This window comes from Betta splendens, chromosome 10, assembly GCF_900634795.4.
Source record: "Betta splendens chromosome 10, fBetSpl5.4, whole genome shotgun sequence".
Taxonomy (NCBI): Eukaryota; Metazoa; Chordata; class Actinopteri; order Anabantiformes; family Osphronemidae; genus Betta; species Betta splendens.
Window position 1 is genome coordinate 13,229,483 of NC_040890.2, and position 15,567 is coordinate 13,245,049.

The following is a 15,567-nucleotide window of genomic DNA, read 5'->3' on the forward strand; positions in this document are numbered from 1 at the left end:
TCAGACACGCACATCACATTTAACGGCGCCCCACATGGAAGCTGGGATGCTACGTGCAGCACAAATCGTACTTTACTTATCCACATAACCTTGAGTGTCATAGTTGTTGTGGTTGGCTCCAGCTGTGCTCTCAGTTGATGCAACAAACATCACTCCACACCTCACTGCTTTGCACTTCCAGCCCAGATCTTATCTCCTGTTATGCACCTACTCATATCTGCACTGTTTGACTTCTCGCTGTTCTGAAACTGATCAAAGTGGCTGCAGTCGATTCATCCCATTGATTGCCCATTCCAATCAACTCAATGAACAGAAAACAAGAGCAGTGTGACAATGATTAAAGCTCGGCTGTAAGTGAATCAGACACAGCAGCGCTGGTGAGAGATAAGATTTGATTATGAGTTAATAAAACGGCCTCGGTGCACAAAGGGAGAGATGGATAGAGCCACAGTAACCAAATCAATCTCGCTGTCAAAACAGCATCGACCCTCTGGTCTCCTCTCTGCGTCGTGGTTCGATGAGGCAAGTGCAACACGTAAAAAGAGGAGACACTCAAGGCCCCGCATGGGTAAACCCTCAGAACGCGGCGAGGACGTGCATCCATGCGAATCCATGGCAAAGCACACGACCAAAAAACAAAAGGAAACACTTTAAATCCTCAACGCGGGTATTTACGACGTTGCAAACAAGACAAAGGTCGAGCTGAGACATTCTAACTACGCTTCCATGTTCATGCAGTCCTTTGTTTAAGGCTTTTAAGCAGTATCAGCTTGTGAGTTCCACATTATTACTCATTGTTCCCTATTACACCACTAAACAGAGGATAATTGAATTTCCTCGCATGTGGTGTATTCCGTTTTCCTCATGTGCTAACGTTTTAGGACCTTCAGGGTTTTTACTGTGTGTGCTGTGATTTTAAAATTCGAAGGTTACGGCTGTAACAGCTTTGCAGAAAAGCTAAAGACATTTATGACACAGCTAAAGATATGAAACAAGAAGTGATCCTGGGCTGGTTCCGTTCCTGGAGGTAGTTTCGGAGCCGAGAGCGCAGGGCAACTAACAGTAAGTATTAAGGCACACAAGCACTACGCTGGCCGTGCAACGCTACCGCCAACCTTAGCTCAGTTCCCCTGACAGGATCCCACTCTTTCACAGCCGCCGTTTGAATAAGAGCTCATTCAAGTCCATTCATGGACCAGAAGGCAACAAGGTAAAGAGTGTGCTTGCAGGGCAGCGTGTTGGGTTGTGCGTTGTTGAGAACGAGCCAAAAATGTTGGATTGAGCAAAGTCTCATCCTTGACTGTGTCACGGCAGATAGAAGAACCTAAACAAAGCCGGACGGAGCGCCGCATTCGCATTCCAACCTTTGCCGCCCTGACATTTCAGGCGCCTCATTCCAAGCAGAGTTTGTGTAACAGATGCTGGATGTCAGGAAACACAGCAGTTGGGAGTTGTGGCAGCACGTCAGACAGTTCTTCGGGGGGGGGGGGGGGGGGGGGGTGTAGACTGTGCAAACACTTACATAAGCCTGCACCATTTATTGTATGTTGTTGATATAGGTGTTCAAAGTGACTGGCTTATCAGATGAATGAGTCCACGCAGGGCTCCACCAGACAGGTCGGGATCGCCTGCGTGTGCATGGGTGTGTCCACAGGGGATTTGTCTGATGACACACTGTATCGCGTCCTTTAAAACGGCTGTTTCTCAACAACAGGGCAAGGATGCAAATGGTAGGACAGGGTGAACCGCCGCAAAGCAGCACTCCAGGATGAGGAGGGAGCGGCCGCCGCCTAGACAATCGCACACTACACATGTTTATTTAGCGCTGGAGGAAGCATCCGCCACTGGAGCGGTGGTGGATCTGCACGTTTTTTTTTTTTTTTTTATTTAACCAAACTCCGGGGTCAGACTCGCGTGACCCCCGCTGGATCCCAGGAGACCCATTGAGGCAGAATAAGAGTATAACAGCTACAACGGGCCTTTAAGTCAGCCTGTTTACTACTCTTTCACCTACTCCTGTGCCTCCTCCCAACCGCCCATTCAACATGCCCACCAGGAAATGGCACAGGAAGTGCGCTGGGGATGACTTTCTTTCCGTTTCACACTGGCACGGCCAGGCTGGAGCGACGCCACGCCCCTCGTCCCCGCTCAGTCACACACACATGCAGTGGCTCTGGAGGAGCGTGTGATAAATATCTTGACATGGTTGAGCTAAGATTCCAAAGTCATGAGGCATGTCCATTTCCTCGGGCTATTAAAGACACTGCCACGTCGGTGGAGAGCAGTGGGGAACATCCATGAGCAAAGTGTGATCAGGAAAAAAATCTAAATCGGAATGTGTGATGTTTTTTTTCCAGATTTTAAAAGCCTTCAATTATATTAGGTGATAACACAATGTAGGCTGTGCACTGCTGCCTTTGTAGAAAGTACTGTGACAAACAGTACACGCCCCAGGCCAAGATGAGGCACTGTTAACCGACAGAAGCTTTAGCTGCAGGCACCAGGAACCAGTTCTGAAAATTTCCATGCTTGAAAAAAAAAAAAAAAAAGGCTTCATATTTATTACTTCTGTGTATGTCTACACATTCAAAATGCTTGCAGCAAGTTGTAACCCTATAGAAACAGTGTATGTGCCTATAAGTGCTCATACGTCACACGCCATATTTACTGTATATACACCTTTATAATCCTACGGTGATAAAACACAAAACAAGCTGCTACAACGTGAAGACCCTTCAGCTTTAAGCGTGAACAATGTGAGAAATGCCAGACATTTACAAGTGAGTGTCAAGTGAGCGCTGCGGAAAAGCCTGCGCCGCGCGGAGCAGAGGGCAGCAGCCCTGGTTCGGGTGTGGCAGGAGGCGGCGGCCGAGAACAGGCGACTGCGCAGACAAACGGGACCTTCTGCTAATTTCAGCGTAGGGTTTCCGTGCGGTTTGGGAGATTTTATCGGCGCCTTATTTCACTTCAGCTCAAGGCCTCGCGTCACACGCGAACGTCTTCGTGCGATAACTGCAGTTGATAGGGTGCCATTTATCTATCAGGCAGAAGCGAGGCGATGGAAAACATCGGCGCCTCCTCCTCAGGGTTAAACGTGTTACTCTCGTACTGCAAATGTGCAAAGTCGTAGTTTCCCCCTCTTTGCCTCAAACCTGGTTTCAATTAGCTTGTCTTTCCAAACCACTACATTCCATTACTCCCCTCCTCACCCTTGCCCCGCCCCACCCCCCCCTCCCCTCGCCGACTCCCTCCCTGACTCTCTTCCCCCTCCGTCTCCCCCCCCCTGCACACCCTGGCCCCGAGCCCAGGTTAAGATAGGTGAAAGAGCGGAACACACGCCGCGCTCTGCCCAGAACGTGAAAAGGGAAAGTCCTGGAAAAATGTGCGGTGAAAGCTCTCAGCCTCATCATCTGCAGCAGTGCGCGTTCAAAAGCTGATTCATGTCATACGGGGAACTCAGTCTGCTCCCCTGCATTCCGCCAAGGCACAAGCCCATACATCAGATTTATATTGTTCCGTGTGGCTCTGAATAACACGTCACACGTTACATTTTGAGTGCTACCAGCGCCCGCTGCGACCTACAGCCTTCACGCTTGTTCTTCTTCTGCTTTTTGGCCGCGAAGGGTGTGCCCCTGAGGAGACAGCAAAGCGAGGAGGGAGGGAGGCAAGAGGGAGGGAGTGAAGGGAGGTGAAGGAGAGGAATCCACACCCAAGCCTGTTCCTGCAGGCCCTCAAAGAGAAGTACCTTTACTTTTTAAACTCTTCAAAGGGCGTTGGTCACAGAAGAACAACACCTGAACAAAAACAGCCGCGTGCTCCACCTGAGCCTGCTATTATTACTGTGCAGCTTTTAATGAGACTGTGAGACACATAGTGCTCTAAAAAGCCTGCAATTACAAAAAAAAAAGACCCATGTTGCGCACAAGTAAAATCCCTACACAACTTGGGCAATTTTAATTTCTAACACAACTAAAACCATAGAAAGACACACTAAACGCCCTCTAGGCGCTTAGAATTAGCGCCTCTTTGCATAGCAACCATGACAACTGCAGACAAAGTGAAGTGCGCAACAAACAGCGGAATCCTCAGCATTCATGTGGCGGCTGAGGGCACACACCCACTTTCTAATGTCCCATCAGCGCGGCTTTAGTTCAGTATCACTACAATCTGAAGATCACGCTCGTACTTTGCATCACCCCAGAGAAATGCTAAGTAACAATGAGCACGTTTTCTCTTCAAACAGTGGAGATTATGAACAAAGTAGGATTTCCCCTCTGACGCACACACTACTAGTGTAATATTTCATCGGCATTAGAATAAGTGCCTTTGCAACAAGTTGTTTAAACTCTTTCAACTTTTTGTAAGTGAACAACGTGTTGCAGCGCAGTTGAGATCTGAGCTTCAAGGTGCCGAAACGCCTTTAAGCAAACTTTCATCGTTCAGTCATAGGAGGAAAAATGCACCTTTACCTGTGCGCAGTCTTTGCGCCCAAGAAGCCTTAAACCAGCTTGAGCATCCTTGAAAACGTGTCGTCTCCCCTTCTCCCCAGCCCCGAAACAGCGGCTTCTTCCACTCACAACTTCGCAGCCTGCACGGACTCTGTCACTCCTTTTTGCGTGCTTCTCGATCGACCAAGTTTTCCAGGGCGTTTTCCCCCGTCTCGCCCTCCCTCCTCGGCTCTGAGCTGATGTGAACTTCTTTTTTCTCGGTGCCTGCTCGTCTTGGCTGAGCAGAGTGCTGGGGCAGGGAGCTGGGTAGGGCTCCTGCTCTGCGGGGGGGGGGGGCGGGGCCTGCGGGGGAGGGGCCCGGGGCGAGGGAGGGGTCGTCAGCGGACACGGGACCACCCACCGCTTCGCACCGGCCGCTGACCTGCAACAGGAAAGTACCTTATCTGTTAAAAGATGCACGAAGGTGTCTGTTAATCCACTGCAGTGCATCCACAGTGTTTGTTTATGCATTGTAGCCTCTATCAACAACATTCTATAACATTTTACAGTCAGAGATTTGATACTGGTTTTATATAAAAAGCTGTGTCTGAAAAGATTGGTTTAAAATAACAGGTGACTCACATTAGAATGATCCTAACGCGGCTTTTTTTGGGCCGGCTGTGGAGATTTGTGCCTTTTGTCTGGCAGCATTAAAATAACAAAAACATTCAAAGTAACCTTTTCACAGTTTTGAGCTAATTCAAAACACATGACTCCCCTCGCTTGTACCCGTACAAAAGAAGCAGCTGCTTTTTATAAAGGCCTAGATTCATGCAGTAATTACTGTTGTTCTGTGATCTGCTTGAAAACATTTCAGTAGTTACAGGATACCAGCGAGGCACACAGTGAATTGCGGAGAGCTCCTATCATGTGATTAGACAATGACATAAACATGCTATTACAGCTTTTAAATTACTGCGCACACTGTGACACGAAGTTGTCATTAACACAGTGACTCAGGACTGAGTCCTTTACTTACATACTGACGGCAAAGCCTGCATTTACAAAGCAAAACTTTCTAAATTTTGTGCGTTTGTGTGTGTGTGTGTGTGTGTGTGTGTGTGTGTGTGTGTGTGTGTGTGTGTGTGTGTGTGTGTGTGTGTTAAAACTATACTTTTCTGCCTGCATAGCTGCAAATATGAAAAATTAATACGAAAATTTTGTAAGTAGAGTTTCCATCACACAAGCAATCGGATGCACAGACTTCGTATCACTGATAACCCATCAGTTATTGTGTAAGACGAGCACATTCAGATACGACTATATGCACTAACACAAACCATCTGCAGCCATCTGGGCCTCGGCACTATCACTGTCACACTGTGCAGCTGCTGTTAAATGGTTCATCAGGTTATTTAGCATTACATCTGGCAAGAAAAATATTAAACAGCCATTAAAATTTCAGTGTTACTGCAAAAATGCATCAACAGGCATTCCAATACATCTCAATGAATACATTTAATGGAATGTTGAAATTAAAACAGATTTGTAGAGTCTAAACCTACAAAGACAACTATTATTTGCACTGTTAATTTGATTCTGTAGGGTTGAACTTAGACTGGATTCACTCCCTGGATGTGACATTATCAGACTCCATTAACAGACCTTATAGTATGTCTTCCGTACAGGATGCCAACCGACTGATAACTTTTTGAACTTTAACTTTCATTTTCCCTCATGTCTCAAAACAAGCTCGCCAACTAGTCAATTTTGGCGCAGAGGAATGTGCTGTTAAATAGTTCTCATAGTTCAAAGTGATAACATTTGAGAGATAAGAGTCATCCTGAAGTATGTCCTAAGTCAACTACTGGTGAGGTTTAGCCAAAAGAAAAAGTGAGGTTGTTTAGAGAAAGGAAAACTTGAATCTATGACACCTGCAGTATATGTTGAATAATACATTTACCCAAATCATAAAATCCACAATAAAGAGGCATTCCCATATTCTTGATGCAAATTATTTACTCACAGAAGAATTTAAGGAGCATGCAATAAAAGCAGCTGCCTCCAGAAAGAAAGACTGCTTCACTGTAGAATCTGCAAGTAACAATAATAAGATACAACACACATTGTCGTATACTGTAGGTCTGTTTTTCCTCATGATCATATAATATTATACTGGTGAAACCTCAGACATGAACTGACAAAAGTTAACTGCTGCATTAGAAGAATGGATCTGACTTCAGCAGTGGGAATACACTTTGTTGGTTTGGGACAAAAAACTAGAGAAATTAAATGACTCATAGAGGTGGAGACGCACACGAGTCTGACAAAGGAATACAACTGGGTGTTCTTTATGTGTGTGTGTAAAAACTGCAGTTCTTATCTCTGCAGTGGATCCGTTGAGAGACGGTGATAAAAACTGAAATGTGACTTGCCATTTGTAAATTAATGATTTTTCTTCGTTGGGTGTGATTCAGAATAGATGACCTGTGATGCACTAACTAATGTCGCAGTGTGTTCTCTGTCACATTATTGTTTCTGTGAACACACACACACACACACACACACACACACACACACACACACACACACACACACACACACACGCGCACAGGCTGCCAAAGCACACAGGACGCAGCCCTACTCACCAGCATAAAGAAATACGGAAGTTTAATTTGTGTGTCTGAATCAGGAGGGAGCTGTAATAGATGGTGCAAACCCAGCCTGGAATTATGGGTGTGGAGCAGTAAACAAGCCTGAATGTAAATGTCTCATTAGCTCAGCGTTGGTTCATTAACGGTAAATACGCTTATAATCAGGGTTTTAAACCATTGTCAGTGTAAAGGCGGATGTACCTGCTACAGTTTATTCTAGCGGCTGTAATTAAAGCCTTTGTGTTAATGTCGGTTTACTCAGATCTATTTGTTTTACTTCCACTTTCAGTAGCAGAACATTTATGTATTAATGCGTACAATGCATTTCATGTTTTGAGTGTTTTCAAGTGTTGTTCTTATTTTTTAGTTGCATGTTCATACTTTTTTCAGGTTTGTTTGTCAGGTTTGCAGCTTAGGTATGATTTCATGTGGGATGTGGATTACATCCCACATATTTCACGCCCTTGTTAAGCCTCCTTCAAACACTCGTTCCCACCTTGTCCACATGTTACACTCATGCTTAGTAAGGTGCAATAGGGAGAAACGTGCAAGGAGTGGTGCAGACGTAGAAGGAAGTGACTGCGTGGTTTTGTGGGGAGCGAACAGGGAGTGGCACTCACAAACACACATATCTTCTTATTACACCATCGACAGAAGAAGAATTAATATCCCCCCAAAAAGCCAAACAGGGACCGCTTTGACCTTTTTGTGTGTGCGAGTGTGCATGCTGAGATAAAAGCGGGTGCTCCCAGAGACGAGGAAGATCAGCAGGAACCCTGGGAAGAAGTGTGTTTCCAATACGTCCAACAAGCATGTGGTAAACGCTGTTTGTTTAGAAGTCATGGGTGTTTTAAACAAACAGGCAGCGTGAGCTACGCCGCGCTCACGGACGTCGTCCTCACCGTCGGTTTTTCTACCAAATTACAGGTTTCCTGCAGAACAATCGTGCTGCATCAGCATAATAGATCCTCATCCTCCCCCATTCAAAGTGTCCTGGTACTGAGCCTGTTTGATTAGCGCCATGTATGTTTAAGCTTTTGCAGATGAGGTGTGGCTATTGTTGTGGAGGAACAGCTTGAGCTTCGCCGCTTCCAGACAAGACAGGCAGGTCCCATGATGTGCCCGTACATAAACAGCAGGGCTCCGCTGCTTTCTGCAGGTTATTAATGTTTATGATGACCTAACAACCCCACAGTAAACATTCTGCCCTGCAGCAAGGTCTCCACTGCCACTAATGACTTTGCTTTTGCTCTTTAATTCTTCCGACAGAACTCATTCATGAATTAATGATGATAAACAACACTGTTATTGCTCATTAAGTCTTGTGAAAATAATCCAGAGCAGAACTCGTAGATCCGCATTAAAAAAGAGAATTGTTGATGCGTTGCTGCTTTGCGGCAGGTCACTTCAATACAAGGATATGTGGGAATGGGTGTGTTTCCTGGTGCTAGGTGTGTCAACCAGTGTGAACCAGCGCAAATAGCTTGGCTCAGACGCGCGATGAGTCACGGCCCTTGACTACAATGAAAACAGGGCAGCTCAGGCTGTAGAGGAGGAAAATCAGAGGATTAGCTGGGATGGACGGTTGAATGTGTGTGTGTGTGTGTGTGTATGTGTGTGTGTGTGTGTGTGTGTGTGTGTGTGTGTGTGTGTGTGTGTGTGTGTGTGTGTGTGTGTGTGTGTGTGTGTGTGTGTGTGTGTGTGTGGCTTCTGTAGGGCGAGGAAGTCACACGGCACTATGCGAAAACTGTAACTTGTGACACCATTGAAGAAAAACTAACGCCACTCCTGGATTTAGGGAATATTTAAATTCTGCCAAATCTCCTTGTGCAACGGTTCGTCTCTACACAGGCATTAGAGCCAGATGGGTGGGAGTTGCACAATTGGTTGTGCAATGCAAGTTTAATCAGATGCAAAAGCCTTTCTGGACCTGTTTCAGCATTTTCAGTAGTTCGACAACGGTCTGCAAGAAAAGCTGATAAAGGTTCCGATGTGGTCAAAAGACAGAAGCATTTGTGTCATTTTTGAAAAAAGTCACGATTGTAAACTGAATTCTTTCCAGTCTGTCAGACAATGTACGCAGTGTACTTGGCATGCGGCCTGTTTGTATGAGTCATCAAGATCATTTCCAACAACATGAAGACTAGAAACACAATAGAAGGGTTTTATTAGAAAGAAGGATTTGAGAACGTGACTTTTTCTCTTTCTTCTTCTTTACTGGACCTTTGCCTCGGCTACAAAATATATTAAAGTTTAAGCAATAACTTTAGTGCATATGTCACATTTATAATGTGTGTGTTTATTTATTGTCTGGTTTAAAATGAAAGTCAAATAAAGAGTGAGTTTAATTTTTACTGGCAAGAATCCAAAAAAAATAACATCTTCTATCACCAGCAGACCTATTTAAAACATATGGTTTTGCTGAGTCTGAGCTTGCTTCATGTATTTCTGGTTGGCTGATATCTAAATAAACCTAAAAGTGCATTAACACTCCAATGTGCCACCGCTGCTTCTGCTGCTGCTGAGGACACTTTGCTACCAAAACAAAAGTCTGTGCAACAATTCTTTGTACACAAAGCTCATTAGATTTGTTTTCACACAATGCATCATTGTCAATATTGTTTCGCCGGCCAACGCTGAAGACACAGTCAGATAAACATGGAGTCATTGTCAGGGTGGAAGAATGTCAAAGGAAATGTGCTACAGATTCAGCTGGTGTTCTTCATAGATGGATGAATGCTCTATTGTTGGAGATGAAGCCGAAAAGACTGCAAAACCAAACAGCATAAATAGTGACTTATCATGAGTGGTTGCTTCCAATTTCAAGTACAAAATGTAGTCTGTTCTGTTTGCTTTGCTATTGTCTGCTGGTCTAGCTGGCTGTGAGCACAAAGGCAGGGATGGAGGCCTGCTCTGTGTGATCACCTGCAGCATCACACTCAGCTAGTTGCTCCTGTGTGGTGCCACCAGGAAGAGAAATGGACAACGTGAATTTCAGCTTTGTTTGCTTTGTGGCACGTGGGCAGCACTGTCGCCTCGCAGCGAGAGGGTCCTAGGTTTGACTCCCTGACCCCTACGGGGACCGAGCGCTAGGGGGTGGATTTTCTATGAAAGCTTACACAAGTCAGACACTGAACGTGGCAGTTTACTTTGTCTGATGAACATATTCGTCCAGTAGCATTTAGCTTCAGTCAGCTCAGTTTCATCTAAGTGTGGAGGTTTTACATAGTTTAGTCACAACAAGCGCTTTTTCCTCCACTGTACAGTTAACTAGTTTGAAAGGTTTGTCAAAAAACACTGGCTTCAGTTAGAATATAATATTGTTACTGGTATAATATGATGCTTCGCTCACAGTGATGCACTACAGACAGGTGAAGTTCTACATCTGCGTGAAACCATTTATTTCTGTTATGAATATATTTGACACTTAAAATAGAAAACTGTGGCTTGTTGCTCATGAGGTGATGCTGCAAAGGCAGTTAGTGTGAACTGGGACCTGGCAACACAGCAAACACACCTAAAGCTCAGTAAAGTGCAGGGTAGATGCAAACTGATATCATAATTGTTGGCCATAAATTTTAAATGACAACTTTCACATTCTCTTATTATGGCTGTTTACATAACTCGCAAGGTATTTATTTGCAGTTTTGCACAGTTTAATCTCACTTTTCAATTTCACATAAATTTACAAATTTAAAACGTCAGTGTATCTTCTTTGACGACATTCGTGCTCATCGTGCTAACTTTTCCTGCTGCTCTGAAACCAGCGAAACGTTAAATATAATTGGAAAATTCCGGACATGTGGAAGCAACGGAATGTCCCAAACTCTTTAATTTAATTTATCTGCTTTAGTGCTGATAACTGGATTTCCTCCATCTTCTTGGCAATTTATTTATCGCATCAAACTAAAGAGAATATCAAAGAAATATTTCAGGCCATGACGTCAGCCCAAGGTTTACCCCCAGCTCCACTAACACATGAGGAGCATTGCCATACATGTGCTTTTGCCTTATCCTGGCCCTGCAGTTGTGTGTGTGAGTAAGCAGGCTGGGACTTCTCAAAACAAAGTGGACATGAAGTAAGCACCAGAGCAAAGCGTATCCACGGAGAGATTACTACAAAGGCATCACAGTCATCTAATGACAGCCTGCGGTCCTCAAGATACACTATCTTGCAACACACACACACACACACACACAGGTCAGCCCTCCTGATATTTGCCATCGCCATAGTAACATGGTCACTGGTAATGTTTTTGGAATTCCCCGCAGCGCGTGTTCCCTGACTCACGCGCACAGACACACGGATGATTCAGAGAGAGGCAGGCTGTTCCTTTGGTACAGAGAAGAATGTACGGGGGGAAAAAGGGGAATAAGAGACAGTCTGAACTGCGGTTTCCACTGCGAATTGTGAGTCACGAACACAAGGGAGGGACAGGGGAGAAAAAAAAAGAGACTATTCTGGGATGGCTGCCATGGCAACATAATAAGCAAGGGGGCAGGTACTTACAGCCATGTTTCCATAGCAATGCCCTGTGTGTGTGTGTGTGTGTGTGTGTGTGTATGGATAAATATCACATGCCACAAAGCTGGATGCAGGAACTCTGCTCTACTTTGTTACACAAAGTTTGTCGTTGTTATTTCAGAGAACGCCCGTCATCACCAGCAACACGTTAGACTCATCTACATGCTGGAAGCGCCTCTCGCAGGTCGGGTCATGCTGCTGGATTAACCAGGTCACTTAAAACTTAGCTCCAGGTGTGTTTCTGTTGCAAGCGTTCCTCCTCCCGTCGGCCGCGCTTCGACGCAGGCAGACGCTTTACTGAAGCACGCATTCCACTCATAGCTGCCAATGTGTTACACTTTCCATAGGTGACTGGCAAGTCGACACACGAAACGCGGCCGCCGCGGCCGCCGTTCGTGAGACCCTGTTTGTGCAGAATCTCGATCCGCAGCATTCAAACCGTCTCTGACTTATTTGAACGCGGCAGCAGGAAGCGTATTAACGGTCCTGAAAAGAGACAATATCAGGTGTTGTAGACGCTGCAGACCTCTATAATTAATGCCTGCATGCACTGTAACCTGTTTATTGTGTTTCATCAAAACATAATGAATGGCCCAGGGCTAATTTAAAGACTGACTGTTCAGAACACACCCAACCCTGAGCTTCTACTTAACGCAGCACCGTTAGTAATGCACCCACCAGGCACCGGACGCACACACGTCCATTGGATTTGCACTGGTTTTTCTACGGATCAATATTTCTGCCCATGCAGATTAGAGTTTTGTTTTACTTTGACAACATCACTCCTCCCGCCCCACCTCCACATTCTGGTAATATGATCCGGGGACAACTATGGGGTTTCATGTCCAGAAGTGCAGGGGCTGTGTGTTTTCCCTCCACTGTACCCCTCCTCCTTCCTCTCATGTCACGCACTTTCCTCTCCGCTCTCACAATGGCGAGCTCCGCCGTAGTAACGCACAACCTCGCCGAGGAACACATCATTGACAGCTGTGTGCGTAAACACCGGCGCGTTCGGGACTCTGCGTCGTCGCCTTGCGCTCTGCACCGTCCTCTCCAGCTATTTCCTCTCAGCGAGCTCACCTTTGACCTCCCCCATTCTATTCCAGTACTGAATTACTCTGCAGCATTTCAGCGTCACAGAGACATGTGCAGCTCACACCCCTTCAAAATCCGCCCACTCGCACAAAGTTAAGATCTGAAGGTCACTTTGTTGAAAATAATAACAGATACGTCCGGATGTGCGAAGGATATAGATTCCATTCACGGCTGCAAGGCTGCACACTTTTCATGGCGTCACTTTAGTATTTCTAGTTTGATCTCGATCAAATCCAAAAAGAGGGACTTTGAAGTGAAACACTTCTGAAGTACTGACTAAAGACCAGTGTTCCTGTCCTGAAACTCCATAAAGGTTGGAGCGGTGGGTGGAACTCCATGTGTGGTGGCCGTGTGTGGGTTTATGTCCACCTACAAACGTCCCAGCGACAGACACACAAGGTCGCCCCATTCTTGTCTACGCCATGAGGCCCAGACACGTTGGCACAGCTGTAAACATGTCTAAAAAAAAAAGAAAATCTCTATTTAAAGCCGTTGTGGCTAAAGTCACAACCTAAAAACCGCTCCACATTCTACTATCCAACCATATCTCTAATTATAACCCGTCATTTTAGAGTCACGTCAATGTTAAACCCATGGAAGGCCTTACGTAACTGCAGCATCTGCAGTCTAGTGAGATCCTTAAGAGAAGTCGACTCCTCGGTGTGAGCTCCTCCGCTCCGAGCCCTCCTCCGACCGCCTCGCTCTTTTCCAGATGTGCGTGTTGCCCCAGCAGATGCTCAGCACATGCATACCATGCTTAAAGCTCCTACAGGGGGCTGACAGGCGCACAGAGAGCATGTGTGGGGAAACAATGCAACCTCTCTGTGTTCCACCGCTGTGAAAAAAAAAACACCCCCCACCCTCCATAGAAAAAAACAGTAGACCCAGAGAGTGAGGAAGGAAAACGTGGTAGTGAGTGTGGGGCCAAAACAGAAATAAAGACCAGGGAAGAGGTTGGTCAGAGCTGGAGGAGAGTTTGTTGCTATTGGCATGAGCTCTGCTATTTTTCTTGTGGTTTGCTTTACTTACATTTTATAACTCTGAAGTTACTAAACACAAATAAGAAGCAGACCGCGCTACATATTTGATTTTGTTGCCTTCGAGCTGGAAACTCTCAACTGCGTCGCTGCCTGTTTGGAAGAATCAGATTTCTCATACAATGAAAGCAAAAAAAAAAAAAAAGCGCTTTTGTGGCTCTCTCCTCCAGCGGCGTTGTAAACGCAGCTATGCTTTGCTCCAAGTTATTTGCTCAAGTTACAGGCCTGTTCCACCGTGATCCACAGGATGGGTGAGTCATGTGCTCAAGGACTCGGACGCTTCGCTGTTGTGTGAGAACATTTCCATTTTCTGATTTCCATGAGAGCATAGAACAAACTAAAATGGCCTCCCCGATTCAACACCATGGTGGGAGGTGGTTGCACCAAAATGATCCTGAATCATGCTTAGTAAGTTGGAAAAAATGATAGGTCTGAGTCATTCCCTCTCTCTTGTGCATCTATCCGGTGAGTGTGTGTGTGTGTGTGTGTGTGTGTGTGTGTGTGTGTGTGTGTGTGTGTGTGTGTGTGTCTCTCTCTCTCCAAAAAACCCCCAAAAAAAACGATCAACTTTTTTAATACATGGCTGTTGGCGCTGAAAACATTAACGAAGTGCCCCAACTGACATTTAACAATACCTTCAATGCATAACATGATCCCAAAAAAAAGAACCTACAGGTACGTTAAAACAATGAAGCAAACAAATCTATCTTTATACGCACAATAAGCTTGCTGCAGGTGTGGGAACCGCCGACAAATGTACGGTTGGGTGTGTCTGATGAAATCAAGAGCTTTGTCCTTGTGACCCAACAGTCTGACATTAACGCCATCAGGTACACGTGACAAACGAATGTCGCATAATGCACCGCTTCAAAAAAAAAAAATGCGCAAACTGGTCTGTCCATAGAAAAAGTGGCAAACTGTTTGTGATCTATTCCTCTTATTGGAGGTTCGATTTCTTTAATAAACCCACTTTAGAGAAGTAGTCTCTGAAAGGCAGCGTTTCTGCATTTGAGCAGGGTGTGGTCAAACCATGCAAAACATTTTTATATGCGTTTGTCCCAGCAAGCAAATCATTCACTTTCAAATACTACATGTTCACAATATACAACGTGTGTACGACAAGGTAGAGGCAGTTAGTGATTAATGTATCCGTGGGAGCAAAACTATTCATATTATAAACTGATTTAAAGATTATATCTAAATATAAATAAAAAAACGAGTGCCCCACTGAAGATCTGGGCTAAAGCTTTCACGTTAATGGCCTTTAGGCTTGTACATAAATTGTCCAGAGGCAAATAAATGGATGTTCCCTATAAAAAATGTACTCCTGGCCTACACTTCTCCTTGGGGAAGCAGAATCAACATCAAAACAAGAACCCATAGTTTGAAGCAGATGACATTCTCTTCTTGGAGCTAACCGCAGAACTCAACCCAGTCATTTTCTCCCTTTGCTCCATTTAACAAGCCTTTGCCTGCCCCCTGCAGGTAGTGGAGAGCACTGCAAGAGCTGGACTGGAACCACAAACCTGTGTAAAACCATGTAAAAAACAAAAAAGCAGCGTTTAAGGTATCATTTGTTTACTGAGCTGAGGTGCTACAGTTCATCTCTATTCCAATATTAAAAGTATCAAGTACTGAGAGGGTCTTGAGCAAGTTTGTTACATAGTGCAGTATGATTTCCTTCACCTCATGGCTTTAAAATCCAGTGAAAACCACATCCAGCTGAGGAAGGGGAGATGGTGGGATTTGCAGTGGTAGCGTAAATAGTCTGTACTTTCATGACTCATTGGAAGTCAATCCACTTTCACACCACTTCTCATTCACCAGTG

The 15,567-nt window shown here is 45.2% G+C and overlaps 1 protein-coding gene across 1 annotated transcript in view; it reads right to left on the reverse strand.

The window, feature by feature from the left end:
- The window catches only part of ahnak (AHNAK nucleoprotein), a 31,210-nt gene extending 26,487 nt beyond the window's left edge, over positions 1-4,723 (reverse strand). Inside the window, exon 1 of the mRNA XM_055512549.1 lies at positions 4,470-4,723. The gene's annotated coding sequence lies outside the window, so the exon portion shown is untranslated. The remainder of the gene's footprint in view (positions 1-4,469) is intronic.
- Between the last annotated feature and the right edge of the window lie 10,844 nt (positions 4,724-15,567).